At 51.6% G+C, this 18272-nt stretch overlaps 1 protein-coding gene across 4 annotated transcripts in view; it reads left to right on the top strand.

The window, feature by feature from the left end:
• Nucleotides 1–18272, top strand: part of SHANK2 (SH3 and multiple ankyrin repeat domains 2) — a 560952-nt gene that overhangs the window by 22063 nt on the left and 520617 nt on the right. For all 4 annotated transcript variants that reach the window (XM_061407335.1, XM_061407333.1, XM_061407336.1 and 1 more), the window contains exon 2: nucleotides 10773–10873. The gene's annotated coding sequence lies outside the window, so the exon portion shown is untranslated. The remainder of the gene's footprint in view (nucleotides 1–10772; nucleotides 10874–18272) is intronic.

The following is an 18272-nucleotide window of genomic DNA, read 5'->3' as shown; positions in this document are numbered from 1 at the left end:
TGTCCACACTCTGGCACTCCCGGAGGGTCGCGGGAAGGTCAGCCTCAGAAAGGTGCTGGGACAGAAGCTGATGGAGGTGTTTTCCTGCTTTCCTCCTCATCCCTGAGAATGTTGGCATTTGGCCTTGTTTTCAGGTTTTCTCTCCTCCCTTTCTCCATGAAGTGGACTCCGAACCCTTGTGCGCTTTTGCGAATGAGGTTCTTTATTATTGAGGTGAGATCACATAAAACCAACCATTTAAAAGTGTACAGCTCAGTGGCATTTAGCACAAAAAGTCCTGGTTCCGTCACCCACGAACAGTCCCATCCTTGCAGCCCCAGCAGCCGCCCTTCTGCTTTCTTCCGTCTTTGCGGACTGCCCTGCTCTGGACATTGCATGTAAGCGGCTGGTTCGACGGGAGGGCGTTTGTGTCTGGCTTCTCTCAGTGATTAGAACGTTTCCAGTGTTCGTCTACCTCGTGGCCGCGTCAGGGCGGCGTCCCTCTTAACGCCTGAATTCTCTTCCCTTGTGTGGGTGGAGCACGTTTCCTCTGTTCTTCTGTCTCGGCTTCCCTACTGGCTCAGTGGTAAAGAATCTGCCTGCCAGTGCAGGAGACGCAAGAGATGTGGGTTCGATCCCTGGGTCAGGAAGATCCCCTGGAGCAGGAAGTGGCAACCCACTCCAGTGTTCTTGCCTGGAGAATCCTATGGACAGAGGGGCTTGGTGGGCGACAGTCCACAGGGTCTCAGAGTCAGACATGACTGAGCGCCACCGCCCACCACCAGCTTCTGTTGGTGGACTGTGGGTTGTTTCCACTTTTTGACTGTTCTGCATGATTCTGCTAGGAGCGTTCATTCTCATTCAGTTCAGTTCAGTTCAGTTGCTCATTCGTGTCCGACTCTGCGACCCCATGAACCACAGCACGCCAGGCCTCCCTGTCCATCACCAACTCCCGGAGTCTACCCAAACCCATGTCCATCGAGTCGGTGATGCCATCCAACCATCTCATCCTTTGTCGTCCCCTTCTCCTCCTGCCTTCAATCCCTCCCAGTATCAGGGTCTTTACAAATGAGTCAGCTCTTCGCATGAGGTGGCCCAAGTACTGGAGTTTCAGCTTCAGCATCAGTCCTTCCAAAGAACACCCAGGGCTGATCTCCTTTAGGATGGACTGGTTGGATCTCCTTGCAGTCCAAGGGACTCTCAAGAGTCTTCTCCAACACCACAGTTCAAAAGCATCAATTCTTCTGCACTCAGCTTTCGTTATAGTCCAGCTCTCACATCCATACATCCATGTGTCTTTTTCAGTTTTAGTTTTATCAGAATATACGCCGAGGAGTGGTATTGCTGGGTTCATTCCTGTACTGGTTGGGTTTTTTGGTAAATATTTATTTATTGATTGATTGGTTTGTAATACTGGCTTGATTTCCGTCGTACTTTGACATGAATTAACGTAGGTTTACATTTGTGCCCTCCCTCTTGAATCTGCCTCCCACCTCCCGCCTCCTCCCACGCGCTAGGTTGTTCCAGCCCCCGCTGCAGTTCCCTGAGCGCATGCGCTGGTGTGATGCATCCGTGCTGCTGCCTTCACTCACCTCGCCCTCTCCCTCTTCTCCCCACCCTTGCCCACAAGTTTGTCCTCTTATGTCCGCATCTCCACTGCTGCTCTGCGAACAGATTCGTCAGGACCATCCTTCTAGAGCCCCTGTAGATGTGTTGATAACCGATATTTGTTTTCCTCTTTCTGACTTGACTCTGTATAACAGTCTCTGGGTTCATCCACCTCATTAGAACTGACTCAAGTGCATTCCTTTTTATGACTGAGTAGTGTTGCATTGTATGTATACACCACAGCTTCTTTATCCATCCATGTTCCCTTAGGATGGACTGGTTGGATCTCCTTGCAGTCCATGGGACTCTCAAGAGTCTTCTCCAACACCACAGTTCAAAGCCATCCATTCTTTAGCGCTCAGCTTTCTCTATGGTCCAACTCTCACATCCATCCATCCGTCTGTCTTTTTCAGTTTTGATTTCTTCAGAGTATACGCCTAGAAGTGGTATTGCTGGGTCCATTCCTGTACTTTAGTTTTTGATGAAACAGCTTCTGTTCACCTTTGGCAGAACCAGGTTCCTCCCTCTTGAAAGGACCTGCAGTCACGGGGCCATTCCTGCCTTTTCTGGATCAGAGAGAGGTGGTGACGTGTGCTCTGATGGGGCCCTCAGGGGAAGCCTTCTGTGCCTGCTCTGTTAATCTCCAGGGCTAGGGTGACCCTCATGCATTCCCATCTCACACAGTTAGCTGGGACACGGTCAGGGGTGGCTGTAGAGTAGAGCTGCAGACCAGGCAGCTGGATTCCAGGAACTGTGCTCATGTGGAGGGTGTCCCTGGGGATGGGGCACAGGCTGGTGCCTCCTGACTCCCAGCCCAGGACACCGGGCCACTCTGTGCCCGGGGTGAGTCCTCAGGGTTACAGAGCTGTTTCAGGACGCTTCATAATTACGATTTCCATCTCCCCAGGAATGATGAGCACTTCTAAAAATAGCTGCAGAATGCTGAAGGCTAACCTTTTAAAACAGTTCAATAGTTATTCTCCAGCGGGGACAGGGAGGATTGCTGTAAAGTGGGCGCTTTTAAAATTTCCTAGAACCCAGTCGCTGCTCGCTTTTTTCCCCCCAGCAATTTGAGATGTAGTTTGCGTACCATGCAGTCCACATGAAGGGTAGAATGCTCAGCCGTTACCCCAGGTAATTCTGGGACATTTCTGTCCCCCTTGAAACAAACCCTGTACCTGTGAACAGCCCGCCCCCGACTCCCATCCCCACCTTCCCGGCCTCGGCAGCCTCCTGTCTGCTTTCTGTCTCCCTGCGTGTGCCTGCTCCCAGCGTTTCATGTAAATGGAACCGTTGTGACTGACTTCCTTCACTCAGCGTCCTGTTTTCAGGGTTCATCCGGTGTGTGGTGTGTCAGAGTGTCGGGACTGAGTGCGGCTCCGTGGTGTGGCCGGATCACGTTTTATTCATGTACTCGTGGGTTGCTGGATGTACAGATTGCTTCCACTTTTTGGCTGTGAGGAAGAGAGCTGCTATGAAGATTAGGGGTCAGGTTTTGTGGTGGTCATATGTGCCTTTTGTTAAGCTTAAAATTTTTTAAAAATTCATTTTTGGTTGCACTGGGTCTTCATTGCTACGAGGGCGTTTCTCTGGTTGCGGCGAGCAGGGCCACTCTGGGCTGCTGTGCTCGGGCTTCTCACTGCCGTGGGTTATCTTGTTGCAGAGCATGGGCTCCGGAGCACCTGGCCTTATTCGTTGCTCGGGGGCATGTGGAATCTTCCCAGACCAGGGATCAAACCCATGTCCCCTGTATTGGCAGGTGGATCCTTAAGTACTGGGCCACCAGGGAAGTCCCGGACCTAATGTTTTATCAAGTTTGGGTGCACGCCTTGAAATACAATCATGTATCTTCGGTCACAGGCAGCTTTGTGTAACTTCATTTGTTCTGTTTTACACGACGTACTTTATAAAATAAAAAGAACCTCTTTATTTTAGCAATAATTGCAGTTGTAAGAAAGAATCCAGAGCCATCCTGCGTACCCTCTACCCTGTCTGCCCCACACGTCGTATCCTGCAGAACCAAGTGACGACATTTAGTAGGACGCTGACAATGTCATGGTCAGGGTACAAGCGTCGCCATCAGCACCAGCGTCTCTCACAGACTCCCTCCTGCCTCACCTGCTTTTCAGCCCCTGGCAACCCCTAATCTGTCTTCCATCTCCATAATTTTATTCCAGTAGTTATGCAGAAATGGAATTATGCAGTCAATCAGCTCTCTGGAGTTGGCCCCTCTGTCATCAGATCTGTAGAGGGGCTTCCCTGGTGGTTCCCCGGCGTAGGAGGTGGCTCCACCCCAGTATTCTTGCCTGGAGAACCCCATGGACAGAGGAGCCTGGCAGGCCAGAGTCCATGGGGTCACAAAGAGTTGGACATGACTGAGCGACGGACACTTTCGCTTCTACTTTTCAAGCATTAATGTTGTGGGTTTTGTGTGAACGTTGGTCTTCATTTCTCTGGGATAAATGCCCACACGTGCCGTCTCTGGGTTGCACAGTAGCTGCGTGTTTAGATTTTTAAGAAAGCGCTGCAATTCCTGCATGCTGTTTCATTTTATATTCCCATCGGCACCGTGAGAGCTTGTCCAGCTTCTCCCCAGCGTTGGGTGTTACTGTGTCCTGCGTTGGCTGGGCTGGTGTAGGGACGTCTCCCTGAGGTCTTCGCTTGCCTCGTCTTAGTGGCTGATGGTGTTTTGAACATCGTCTCGTGTGCCCCTTTGCCATCTGGCTGCCCTCCTTTGTATAATGTCTCTGCATGTCTTTTCTCCCTGACTTAATTGGATGGTCTTTTTTTTTTTTTTTTTAAATCCTGTTAAGTTTTGAGAGCTCTTTATACTCTGGACACCAGTCCTCTGTTGAATGTGCGCTTTGCAGGCATTTTCTCCCAGTCTGTGATTTGTATCTGTATCCTCTTTTTCACAGAACGAAAGGTTTTGAGTTTTTTGAGGTCTGATTTATCAGCTTTTCTGTGTGTGGCTCGTGCTTTTGACATCCTTTCGGCATTCCTAACCCTGGAGCCTAGAGATTGTCTCCTATGAGAATTTTTTCCCCCCAAAGTGGTATAGTTTTGCATTTTACATCTAAGTCCATGATTCATCCTTTTAAGAACTTTTTAAATTTTATTCAAAAAGTTTTAAAATTTATTGTTTACTTATTTTTAATTTTTTACACTGCACCGCACAGCGTGTGAGATCTTATTCCCCAGCCAGGGATTGAACTGATGCCCCCTGCATTGGGGGCTTGGCGTCTTAACCACTGCACCGCCAGGGAAGTCCCCCGTGATCTGTTTTGAGTTGACTTATTTTAATTGAAGTCTTGCTGATTGACAATGCTGAGTTAGTTTCCGGTGTCCAGCACAGTGGCTCAGTTATGCATTGCTGTTGTTTAGACGCTAAGTCGTGTCCCAACTCTTTTGCGACCCCATGGACTGAAGCTGGCCAGGCTCCTCTGTCCATGAGATTTCCCAGGCAAGAATACTGGAACGTGTTGCCATTTTCTTCTCCAGGGGATCTTCCTGACCCAGGGATCGAACCTGTGTCTCCTGCCTTGGCAGGCGGATTCTTTACCACTGAGCCGCCAGGGAAGCCCTCAGTTATACATAGGTGGATAAGATGGATATATATCTATTCTTGTTTAAGTTCTTTTCTGTTGTAGGTTATTAAAAATATTGAATACAGTTCTTTGTGCTATACAATATGCTTCTGTTGTTCATCTATTTTGCTATATAATAGTGTTACCTATCTCCCCTGGAGAAGGAAATGGCACCCCACTCCAGTACTCTTGCCTGGAGAACCCCGGGGACAGAGGAGCCTGGCGGGCTACAGTCCATGGGGTGGTAAGAGTTGGACACGCCTGAGTGACTAAACCAGTGTGTCTATTAGTCCTAAACTCCTATTTATCCTCTCCGCCGCCCCTTCCGCCTTGGGAACCAAGGTTTGTTTTCTGTCTGTGAGTCTGTTTCTGTTTGTGGATAAGTTCCTTTTGTCATTCTTTGAGATTCCACACTTATGTAAGTGCTCATCCATTCTCTACTGATGGACATTTAGGTTGCGTCCGCGTCTTGCCTACTGTGAATAGCGCGTCTGTGAACTGGGTGGTGGCGCGTGTATCTTTCTGAATAAGTTTCGTCTGTGTATACGCCCAGGAGTGGGATTGCTGGGTCATTCTGTAAGGCTCGGGTTGGTGGTGGTAGTTCAGTCACTAAGTCGTGTCCAACTCTTGCAACCCCATGGACTGTAGCCCGTCAGGCTCCTCTGTCCATTGGATTCTCCAGGCAAGAATACTGGCGTGGGTTGCCATTCCCTTCTCCAGGGGAACTTCCCGACCCAGGGATTGAACCTTGGTCTCCTGCACTGTAGGCAGATTCTTTACTGTCTGAGGGCTTCCCTGGTGGCTCAGCTGGTAAAGAATCTGCCTGCAATGCGGGAGACCTGGGTTCGATCCCTGGGTTGGGAAGATCCCCTGGAGAAGGGAATGGCTACCCACTCCAGTATTCTAACCTAGAGAATTCCATGGACTGTATAGTCCATGGGGTCACAAAGAGTCGACTCGACTGAGTGACTTGCACTTACTGTCTGAGCCACCGGGGAAGCCTAAGCCCTTAGATGTTCTTTTATTTTTCACTGATTTCCGTAGACTTCAGCATACAAGTTTTGTTACATTCACACCTAAGTAGTTTTTTGAGAAGTTAAAAATGGTATTGGATTATACATTTGGTTGTCCACATGTTCATTGCTAGTATAGGAGGATACAGTTGACTTTTATATGTTGATGCTGTATTTTGTGACCTTGTTCAACTCATTATTTGTAGGAAGTGTTGTCTTGGAGTGGAGAGGGCAATGGCACCCCACTCCAGTACTCTTGCCTGGCAAATCCCATGGACGGAGGAGCCTGGTGGGCTGCAGTCCATGGGGTCGCTAGGAGTCGGACACAACTGAGCGACTTCACTTTCACTTTTCACTTTCATGCATTGGAGAAGGAAATGGCAACCCACTCCAGTGTTCTTGCCTGGAGAATCCCAGGGACAGGGGAGCCTGGTGGGCTGCTGTCTATGGGGTCACACAGAGTTGGACCTGAGTGAAGTGACTTAGCAGCAGCAGCAGCAGCAGTTGTCTTGGAGATTCCTTGTAATTTTCTACAGTCTTGTCATCTGCAAATAGGGGCAGTTTTATTTCTATCTTCCTGATCAGGGGGCTTCTCTGGTGGCTCAGACAGTAAAGGATTGCAGGAGACCCGAGTTCGATACCTGGGTCGAGAAGATCCCCTGGAGTAGGAAACGGGCTACCCACTCCAGTACTCTTGTCAGGAGAATCCCATGGACAGAGGAGCCTGGTGGGCTACAGTCCACAGTGTTGAGGAGTCGGGCACGACTGAGTGACTAACACTTTCACTTTCCTGGTCTGTATGCTTTGTATCTTCTTTTCTTGCCTCTTCTATTACCTGGAACGTCTACTGCTGTGTTGAGTGAAAACGGTTAGAGCAGACATCCTTGTTCCTGGTCACAGAAGGAAAGCGTTTTGTCTTTCCCTATTTGGAATAACTGATTACATGAAGTTTTGCAGATGCTCTTGATCAGGTTGAAGAATTTCCCTTCTTCCTTTTTTGTGGGGGGAGAATTTGTCACAGATGTTGAATTGTGTCAAGTGCTTTTTCTGCATTGATTGCTTTGACTGTGTAATTTTCCTTCTTTAACTTATTGGTATAGCATATCACATAAGTTAATTAAAAAAAAAAAAAATCGAACCAGCCCAGCATTCCAGAAATAAACCTTACTTGTCTTGATCTATAATTCTTCTCTTATACAGTAATTGCTTAACTCTTATTTGTTAATATTTTGTTAAAGATTTTTTTCCCATCTATATTTGACGGATATGGGCCTGTGATTTTCTCTTCGTATAGTTTTAGTATCAGTATCATGCTGCTAAGTAGCTTCAGTCGTGTCTGAATCTGTGTGACCCCATAGACAGTAGCCCACCAGGCATCTCTGTCCCTGGGGTTCTCCAGGCAAGAACACTGGAGTAGGTTGCCATTTCCTTCTCCAATGCATGAAAGTGAAAAGTGAAAGTGAAGTCGCTCAGTCATGTCCGTCTCTTATACTATACAGTATCTTCCAGAAAACAAAATCCAATTGATTTTATGGAACCAATATGATCATACTGGATTCTGTTTTCTGGAAGATATTGTATAGTGTATACTCAGTTATTCAGTTGTGTCTGACTCTTTGCAGCCTCATGGACTGCAGCCCGCCAGGCTCTTCTGTCCACTTGAGTTTTCCAGCAATAATACTGGAATGGGTTGCCATTTCCTACTCCAGATATTGTATAGAATTGATCCTAATTCTCTGAACATTTCCCGGAATTCTCTGGTGAAACTATCTGGGTGTGGAGATTTCCTCTTTCTTACAAAAGCATGTGTTTTATAATGAGGAACTCAATCTTCTTAATAGCTGTAGGGCTTCTCCGATTACCTATTTCATACAGAATGAGTTGTAACCGTTTGCATTTCTTGAAGAATTGGTTTCTTTCGTTTGTATCGTCTAACTTAAGCGTGTGGAGCTGTTTATCCTTTGGGTGCCTGCAGGCTCTATAATAATATCCTCCATTACATTCCTGGAATTGGTAATTTGAGCCTTTTCTGTCTGTTTTGGTTAGTTTTGTCAATTTTATTGACTTTTACAAAGAGCCAGCTCATCATTTCATTGATTTTCTCTATTGTTTTTTTGGTTTTGTTTTTATTTATCTTCACTGTTTTGATTATTTCCTTCCTTCCTTCAAACCTTTGCTTTGGATTTATTTTCCTCACCTTTTCCTAGCTTCCTGAGATGGGAACTTAGACTTTGATATTCAATTACTCTTTTTTTTTTTTTTCCTGCTCTGTATTTTCTTTAAAAAAACAAATTTACTGGAGCATTGTTGATATTTAGTCTCTCAGTCATGTCTGACTCTTCACGACCCCATGGACTGTAGCCCACCAGACTCCTCTGTCCATGGGATTCTCCAGGCAAGAGTACTGGAGTGGGTTGCCATTCCCTTCTGCAGGGGAGCTTCCCGACTCCAGGATTAAACCTCTGTCTCCTGCACTGGCAGTAGGTTCTTTGCCCCTGAGTCAGCAGGGAAGCCCTTCTGCTGGAGTGTAGTTGACTTAAAACATTGTGTTAGTTTCTGTTGTACAGCAGCATGACTTTCTGATGGTGTGAAAGTGACGTATTTGGTAGAGACTCTTCTTTGAATCTTGACTTTTGATCTTTCTGGGCCTGTGACACGTGGAACCATCCTCTGTAGTGGGCGGGAGCAGTGAGCCGCGGCTCCCGCCAGCCACGTGGTCACGGGTGAGCGGCCAACGCGCAACCGCTCTGCACCCGGACGACCGTTCTGGTTTTCACTTTCAGGACAGTTTTCGGTAAATGTAGTGAGATAGTCAGCAAGTCGTCATAAAGTAGGCTTCATGTTAGATCATTCGGTGCAGCCATAGGCTAATGAAAGTGTTCTGACAATGCTGAAAGGAGGTGAGACTGACCTGTGATGTCCAGTTGGGTGTATTATGTGCATTTTCGAGTTATGATATTTTCTACTTATGATGGGTTTACCCAGATGTCACCCCATCATATATCAGGGAAGATCTGTGTTTCCTTGTTGTGATTTTCTGTTCCGTTTTTCAGTGAGGTTTTCTGTTTTCACGTGTTTTCAGGGTGTTCACGTGTCGAGGCATTTTTGGTTTTGCCGCTTCAGACTCAGATTCAGCGCTGACATCCCTGTCCCCTGAGCGTTGCCAGCCGCCGGCTGTGCTTCACCCATCTGAGATCTCCTGGTTTGGGGGATTATGAGTGATTTTCAGTGGAAATGTGCACAGCTGCGCGTTCTGTCGTGCGCTGCGGGCCTCGCTGAGCCTGCTGCTTTAGCCTGTTTGTCTGGACGTCACAGGGAAGCTGTGCTGCCTCGTTACTGCCTGCAGACGGCCAGGGTCCTCGGTTGACCCCCGCTGACACCCCAGTGGGGAGGGCCCTTGTTGCTGGTGGGGGAGGGGACCTGCTCCCACGTGGCCTCCACGGATACGAGGTGGGCATGGCCTCACTTGCTGGCGACGGGGAGGGTCCCGACTCTCTGTCAGCCCTCTTCTGACCTCGTTCACTGAGATGGGGGCGTGCCGTGTGTGTGCGGAAATCCAGGCTCCGTGTGGTGTCTGCGTTGATACTGTGGAACTGGAGGAGGATGCGTGCCTGCTTGGCGGGGAAGAAAGTTCCAGCTCCATGGCTTGGTTTATCTGCCCCCTCCCTCCCCGTGGAGGTTTGAGTGCCTGTGACGGCCACGCGAGGGGAAGTCCAGGCTCCCCCCTTGGCCTCTGCTCCTGGGACTCAGGGTGGGGGCCGCAGTTCTTCTGTGACATCCAGGTGGAGTAGTGGAGTGATTGTCTGAATTTTTTTTTTTTCCTGTTTCGCTGCCATTTTCCTGGTTTTTTTCTGGAGAGAGTAGTCATTCTTTGCAGCTTTTTTTTTTTCGTGCTTCTACTGATGTTTCAGCTGAAGCTCCAGTCGTTTGGCCACCTGATGTGAAGAGCTGATTCTCTGGAAAAGGCCCTGATGCTGGGAAAGACTGAGGGTAGGAGGAGAAGGGGGCAACAGAGGATGAGATGGTTGGGTGGCATCACTGACTCAATAGACATGAGTTTGAGCAAGCTCCAGGAGGTAGTGGAGGACAGGGGAGCCTGGCGTGCTGCAGTCAGTGGGGTCGCAAAGAGTCAGACACGACTGAACGACTGAAGGACAGCAACTGGTGTTTCTGGCTCTCCGGCTTCTTAGCTGCCAATCTGGGATAAGAGGCAAAAACCCAGCTCAGAGAAGCGAACGCTGTGCCATTCCCTGCAGCCCTGGGCCCCGACCGGCCTGCCTTCTCTCCACCCCCTGCAGCCCTGGGCCCCGACTGGCCTGCTTTCTCTCCACCGCCTGCACCCCTGGGCCCCGACCGGCCTGCCTTCTCTCCACCCCTCAGAGTCTTCGGTTTGTTTCTTGTGCAGCATCCTGGGGTTTCCGTTGCACGTCTTGGGAGGAGTGGGGGAAAGTGTGTCTATGCCATCTTTCAGGAAGCAGAAACGCAGCCACTGGTTTTCGGCTCGCAGGCATCAGAGCGCTTGCAGTTCTGACCTCCGTGTCCTCGTGGAGCCTCTGTCTGACCGCGCCCTGGTTGTCTCTCACAGCTCTGGACATGTCTCCTGTCTCCTTGCCTTGACCCATCGGAGCACGGTTGGTTCTGGTTCCGAGAAGCCTTCCTGCGGGGCCCAGTCTGCCAGCGCCTCTGGTGAGTTAGAACATCTTCAGTGCTGTGGTGTGGACTGCCTCCCCACTTTGGCACCTCGGCCAGAGGATGGCAGTTCCTCATGGCCAGGGCCCCAGTGCCTGAGTCAGAGTTGCGGGGGGATTGTCCTGGTGCTGGAAGTACACACCTGCCCTTGTTGCCCAGTTAGTGTGACCTTGGGGGGACTCACCGGGACTGCGGCTTTTCATCTCTGCTCCGAGATGTCCTGGCTGGGAGGGTGGATGGTGGAGGAGGTGTGACGGGCGCCCTGCCTCCGCTGTTTCCTGGACCAGGAGATGCGGGCTTGTGTCCAGCGCGGGGACCACAGAGGGAAGCCCACAACCTGAGGTTCGGCAGAGCTGAGACGTGCTCTGAGCTTGCAGTCTGACGCCCATTGCTGGTTGCATGTTGACCATCTCCTGTGTGCCCTCTCTGGTGTTGTTTATCTGTAATATGTGCTTATAATCAGTGTTTTCAGAGTGTGGCCTGGATACTGGGCTTCACCACGGCCGACCTCGTGAGGCAGGGGCACTGACCGCCATCCTTGGGTGAGGGCCTGGGCCCCCATCGGTGAGACCCCCTGCTCCCTGCCTCGCTGGTCCTGAGAGGCTCCGCCTAGTCCTGGCTCTGCACACCCCGAGCTTTCTCTGCTGTCACACTCGGCCGCCCAGCCTGGGGACCAGAAAGGCAGGTCTGTGAGGTCCGCTCCTGCTCGGACATATTTTTCAGACTTGAAAAAATGTATCGCCTATCCAAGGAGACGTTTTAGACCCTTGTTCCAAATTGTCCACCCCAGCGAGATTTTAATACATGGACGTGCTGTGTATCTGTTTATGTTCTGCTTGTATATCGCTGCTTTCTGCTTAAGAACACTGAGACCCATTGCATCTTCTCAGATTCCGATGAGAAGGAGAAGAACGTCCTAGGCTTACAAATAGCCCAGGCAGGAGCGGAGTGTCAGGGCCACTGCCCCAGCCCTGGTCACCTTCAGCTTGTGGGGGGTGGGTGCTGCTACCCCTGGCTTCTCAGGCCTCCAGTCCTGCCTGAGATCCAGTTCAGCCCCTCTCCCTGTCCTTGTGCAAGCCTTCCGGAAAGGTCGTTGTCCCCCCGTATGCCCCGAGTTGCTTCTCTGGCCCCTGCTCCCGCCCTCCCCTGGGTGCACGTGGGCACTGTCCTGGCAGGAGGGTGGTGATGGGGCTCCGGGAGGACCAGCCCTGCTCTTCCAGCCAAGAAGGCAGAGCCTGCAGTCCCCTTGTCCTCTGTCTGTCCAAGAAGCTGCATGCAGTTCCCTTGTGGGGAAGCCCCTGGCGCCAATTCCCCACGGCTGCTCACTCGCGTGGCTCCGCAGAGAGCTGACAGGTGGGTGCACACCGTGGGTGGCTCAAGCAGAGGCTGTGGCCGCCCTTTCCTCTAGCAGCGGAGCAGGCTCGGAGAAGGAGGTGTCCAGGCTGGCGGGAAGGTCCCACACTTGGGTGAGCTGCGTGGCCTTGTCCCCACCCTCGGGCTCCGGACCTGGGCCTTGCTTAGGTTTGTTATGGTGGCAGCCGGGGCAGGGCACTGAGCCCACCAGCAGCATGTTTCTGCGTTTTTGGGGTGCTGTCTGCCCCAGGCCGGGTTGGGGGCTTGTCAGCTCATGACCAGGTCGAACCTCCCTGGGCCTGGGTTTGTACCAAGGCCCGCTCACCTCCTCCTGCCTCCTTTCTGAGAAAAGGCCCCTTGATCACTCGACCCGAGCGTTTGCCTGTCCCCGGCCTGGCGTTGGGAACCCTGCATCAGGGCTGGGCCTCCAGCTGCTTCTTAGGGAACTCCTCTCCGTTGGCCCCAAGTGGTGGGGGCTGTGGTCTCAGAATCCGTCTCTGTGGCCATGGTCACTGATGTGCCAGGGGAAGAGAGGAAGAACGGCTGGATCGGGCGACCCTTTAGGCCCGGAGTGGACACGCTGTCAGCTTGCTCTGCCGGCCAGGGTGCCTTTCCCACGCAACGTTGGTCATCTCCAGGACAGGGGGCCTCGGGGGGCCGGGTGTTCACAGAGAGATGAGCCCCAGGGCAGCCTCCCAAGGCCTCTCAGCTGGAGAAGGATGGTGGTCCTGTGCTGTGGATGGAGGGGGGCAGTTTCCGTCTCTCAGGGGTCAGTCTTCGTGAACCCAGGAAGTGCTACGTCCTGAGTGGGTTGGGGGAACGGAGGCAGAATTCTCCATCAGGCCCGGGTTTTTCTGCGCGCTTCATCTCCCTCTCAGCTGTTTTTCCTGCATCCTCCGGTGTCCCGCGAAGGGACCCTGCCCTTCAGCGACCTCCGGATGTCCTAGAGGCCGCTGTTCATCGTGGACGCCCCTGCGTGGGCGCCCCACGACCCCATCCTGGCCACCATGTCCCCTTGCAGTGGAGACGGTCATCACGTAGCAAAGCGGTGTGGATTCTGAGTTTCAGGCCTTTGGAAGCGATCCCCTCCTGCTGCCATTCGGAAAAACATGGAAAATGACCCTCGGGTGGTAATTTAGGGAGCAGCCAGAATGTCACGTGATGGGTGGCAGAGGGTTTCACTTTAGAGTAATGGAGTTAATGCACAGTTAGTTCACGTGATGCCTCTAACCGTCTCCTCCTCTGTCGTGCGTCCCCTTCTCTATCTGCCCTCAGCCTTTCCCAGCATCAGGGTCTTTTCAAGTCAGTGAATTCTCACCCATGAGTCACAGCGCTCGCTTGGACGAATGCAGAGATTCCGTTTTCATGAAGCTGTTCTCAGTCACTAACTTGTGTCTGACGCTTTGCGACCCCACGGACACCAGGCTTCTCTGTCCTTCACCATGAACCCTAAGGGTCCTGTGATGTACGGATTACTCAGGATTATCTCACTGGGCCTTTAATCCGTCACAAGAGGCCTTACGACAGGCAGGTCTGAGCAGAGGAGACCCGTGAAGGCAGGGGCTGGGGGACGCAGCCATGAGCTGGGATACCTGGAGCCTCTGGAGGCCGGAAGAGGCCGGAAGGCCCCTCCCCGAGAGCCTTTGGAGGGAGCCAGCTCTGCGACGCCTGGATTTCCGTCCCGTGAACCTGTTTCCAGACTTTCAGCCTCCAGGATTGGGAGACGATACGTTTGTGCTGCTCTGAGCGGCCCAGCCTGGGGCCCTTTGTCACAGCAGACCCTGGACGGTCATCTACCGCATGAATCCTGATTTCACTGTGGTCGGGAGACAGGGTCATATTTCAGTGAAGAGGAAGGGAAGTGGGGCCTTGTGTGTGGCTAGGGCTAAGGATTTGAACAGGCTTACCTTGATGGCTAGCTGGTCACCACGGGAAGATGTGATGCCCTTTCCTCAGGTCACCGTGGCCCAGATGAGATCTTGGGGAGCGGGCTTGGCACTGGCGTGGGCAGGACTTCCATCACCCTGTCACTGTCTGCAGAACGCGCCCCCCCAGGTAAACTGCTGGGAGAGGCGTTTGGTTCAGTTGAGTTCAGTTCAGTTCCTCTGTCGTCACCTTCTTCTGTCTTCAGTCTTTCCCAGCGTCAGGGTCTTTTCCAATGAGTCGGCTCTTCGCATCAGGTGGCCAAAGTATTGGAGCTTCAGCTTCAGCTTCAGTCCTTCCAGTGAATATTCAGGACTGATTTCCTTTAGGAAAGCCCTGAGCACCCCTGCTCTCGGCCAGACTGAGCCTGAGTCCGCACGCCGGGCGCACACTGCTGAGCTCCACAGAAGTGCCCCGAGTGTTCCACACATTCAGAGTGTCCCCCACGAACGTCCACTTTCAGCGCTTCCATTGCTTCCGAGGCCTGGAGGTCAAGTGGGCACCCCAAGCCCTGCCCACACTCCTCCTGCCTTTGGTCTTTCTGGGTGGTTACATTCTGCTCCGGCCGCCCCAGGACCTGCACGTCTTACCAGGGCAGAGGGAGCAAGGAGGCCTGAGGGGTCAGGGAACCTGCCAGGCCATGCTCACCCCTCATGGCAGCATGCGGCTCCACACTTCCATGGGCATGTTTCCTGTGCCCAGTGGCTCCACCCCAGATGCACGGTTCTCACGTTTGCTCTGTGCGGCTCCCCTCCTGGTTCCCGACCCCTTGACTGTCTGGAGACCCCACCTCCCAGGAGGGTTCCCCGTCTCCACCCTTGCACGCTCTCTGAGACCATGCCCCCGGCTCCCAGGGCCTGCACAGGACGCAGCTGCACCCTCGGGCGTCTTGGGGCCACTGTGGGAACGAGCCCAGCACCCCTGGGTTTCCTTCTGCTCCTCTGCCCCCCGCTTCCTCCAAACACGTTAGACCTGGTCGCCCACTGAGAGAGGTGGGGAGGGAAACATCCCCCCGAGTCGGGAGGGGGACCCGAAGAGCTGATGCCGGAATGACCTCGGGCTTCACAGAGCCCCGGGGTTGGAGTGTGACGTCGAGAAGGCCGAATGGGTCCAGGTGGACCGGAGTCCCCACGGGAGCTGCTGGTCTCCTCTGAGGACCGAGATGGAGGCCATGAGGTCTCGGGAAAGCCGTGCTGGTCGCTGTGCTCATCATGTAGATCCTCCCAGATCTCTCAGCTGAGGACCATGTTGTCATCTCGGCAGGCGGAGCCCTTCCCCTGGGCTGTGTGTGCGTGCCGGCCGCGTCTACCACAGCCCCTGCACGCAGCACCTGGGCCAACTCACCGATGCTCCCCGCAGGGGTGAGGATGATCGAGGATGAAGAAGAACTGGGTTTGTTGACCCAAATGGGTCATCCCAGTCCTAGGAAAAGGGCTGTGTTATTTAGTTTTTGACTTGGAACCTGAGCCAAAGAATGAGAACTCTTGGGCGTCTTGTTGAAATCGCAGGTTCTAAGGCCTCCTCCAGTTCAACAGGAATCTGCCTTGTTAGCTTACTAACCAAGTGATTCTGCTACGGGCCCCCCTGAGAACTCTGATTTAATGTTGAGTTGTGCTGTGCTTAGTTGAGCCATCGTGTCTGACTCTTTGGGATCCATGGACTGTAACATTGGGTTAAGACCATTAAAACTCTGCCAAAACCATCAGGCTATGACCAGCTCCTGGGATGACAGCGTGGCTTTGCAGCCACATGTGTGCTTTATCTCTGAGCCTCCTGGCAGCCAGGGGGAAAAGGGAAAGCTGGGCTAGCAGAGCTCTCTTTTCTAGTATGAGTTCACCTGGAGAACAGGTTTTCTCAGTGCTCTTGTCTAGGAGGAACGTTCTCAAGTGGTGTCTTCAGTTGGCATTTGACCAGGAACGCCCCAGTAGTTTTCATATACTGTTTGACTTCAGTGAAAGCTGAGGACATAACAAAACCTTTTCTTAATTATTATTTTGGCTGTGATGGGTCTTCATTGTGGTGTGTGGCCTTGCAGCATGCAGGGAGCTTAGTTCCCTGACCAGGGATCAAACCCATGTCCCCTGTATTGCATGGAATATTCTCAATTGCTGCACCATCAGAGAAATCCCATAATGAAAACCTTTTTGAGATGGACACTATGCTGAGAGGTTCAAGTGTATTATAGTCTTGTATTTTGAAGTGATTCAGGCATAGAATTCATGGAACTGTGCCAAGGACAAGGCTTTTTGCAAAAGAGAATCGAAGAAAAGAGATAAAAGAGAGTTGAATGATTCTATAGCATGTGACTCCATTTTATATGAAATGTCCCCAAAAGGCAAATTTGTAGAGATAGAAAGTCATGAGTGGTTGCCAGGGGTGGTGGGGCTGGGGGTTTGGGAGGTGATGGCTGAGAATTATGGTGTTCTTGAGACTGTGTAACTGTTTTAGTGTGGACAGAGGTGATGGTCTACCCAACTCCATGATCACAGGAAAGCCCGCTGAATTGTATTTTCCTGAGAAAACTGTATGCAGGCCAAGAAACAGCAAAACTGGACATGGAACAATGGACTGGCTCCAAATCGGGAAAGGAGTACGTCAGGCTGCATATTGTTACCCTGCTTATTTAACTTATATGTAGAGTACATCATGTGAAATGCCAGGCTGGACGAAGCACAAGCTGGAATCAAGATTGCCGGGAGAAGTATCAATAATCTCGGATATGTAGATGACACCATCCTTATGGCAGAAAGTGACGAAGAACTGAAGAGCCTCTTGATGAAGGTGAAAGAGGAGAGTGAAAAAGCTGTTTTAAAAGTCAACATTCAAGAAATGAAGGTCATGGCGTCTGGTCCCATCACTTCATGGCAAATAGGTGGGGAAACAATGGAAATCGTGACAGACTTTATTTTCTTGGGCTCCCAAATCACTGCGGATGGTGACTGCAGCCATGAAATTAAAAGACACCTGCTCCTTGGAAGAAAAGCTATGACAAACCTAGACAGCCTGTTACTTTGCGGACAGAGGTCTGTCCAGTCAAAGCTGCGGTTTTTTCCAGTAGTCACGTGTGGTTGTGAGAGTTGGACCATAAAGAAGGCTGAGTGCCGAGGAATTGATGCTTTTGAACTGTGGTGTTGCAGAAGACTCTTGAGAGTCCTTTGGACTGCAGGGAGATCCAACCAGTCAATCCTAAAGGAAATCCGTCCTGAATATTCATTAGAGGGACTGATGCTGATGCTGAAGCTCCAATACTTTGGCCACCTGATGTGAAGAGCTGACTCATTGGAAAAGACCCTGATGCTGGGAAGATTAAAGGCGGGAGGAGAAGGGGACGACAGAGGATGAGATTGCTGGATGGCATCGCTGATTGAATGGACATGAGTTTGAACAAACTCAGGGAGACAGTGAAGAACAGGGAAGCCTGGCATGCTGCAGTCCATGGGGTCACAAAGAGTCGGACACGACTGAGTGACTGAATAGCAAGTGAGTTGTATGGCATGTGGATTAGATCTTCACCAAGCTGTTTTCAAAAAAGAATTGGTGACGTGTTTGCGTGTTACACTGAGTCCAAGATTGTGTGCTGGAGAGTTGGAAAGAGACGCTTTGTCCTGATGGAGCCCCGCTCAGCTTCCTTGGGGGCAGGGAGGCCTCCAGGCCTGCAGTCTCCTGGGAGGCCTCTAAACCCTGGCGCCTGAGCAGCGGGCCAGCCCTCAGGTTAGCGGGGCTCCCGCCCTGGCCCCAGGGTGTGTGTCGTGTGTCTGAGGATCCCAGGCACTGATTATGTGCTCTCACACGTTGCTGTCTCTGTTCCCTGAGATATTTTTACCTCCAGGCCCGAGGCTGCTGAGCGAGATCTTTGGCGCAGGGCTTGCCCGCATTGAGGTGTGGAGGGTGGTTTCTCTGAGCCAAGCAGGCTGTGTGTCCTGGCTTCTCCCAGCAGAAGCTGGGTCTGTCCTCTGAGCCCATGCCGAGCGAGCGGAAGTAACCCGATGGAGTGAGTTAGTATCTGGTCTCAGGGTGGGGCTGGATTTACTGAGGTTCATAGAGACAGCTTCCTGGTAAGAAAGAAGTTAGATGAGAGTGAGAGTAAAGTAGTGTTCATGTGACTGTAAATGTATGTGTA

The sequence above is a fragment of the Bos javanicus genome, chromosome 29 (assembly GCF_032452875.1).
Source record: "Bos javanicus breed banteng chromosome 29, ARS-OSU_banteng_1.0, whole genome shotgun sequence".
Taxonomy (NCBI): Eukaryota; Metazoa; Chordata; class Mammalia; order Artiodactyla; family Bovidae; genus Bos; species Bos javanicus.
Note: the sequence above shows the minus strand (reverse complement) of the source record. Positions and strands in the feature narration are given on the sequence as shown.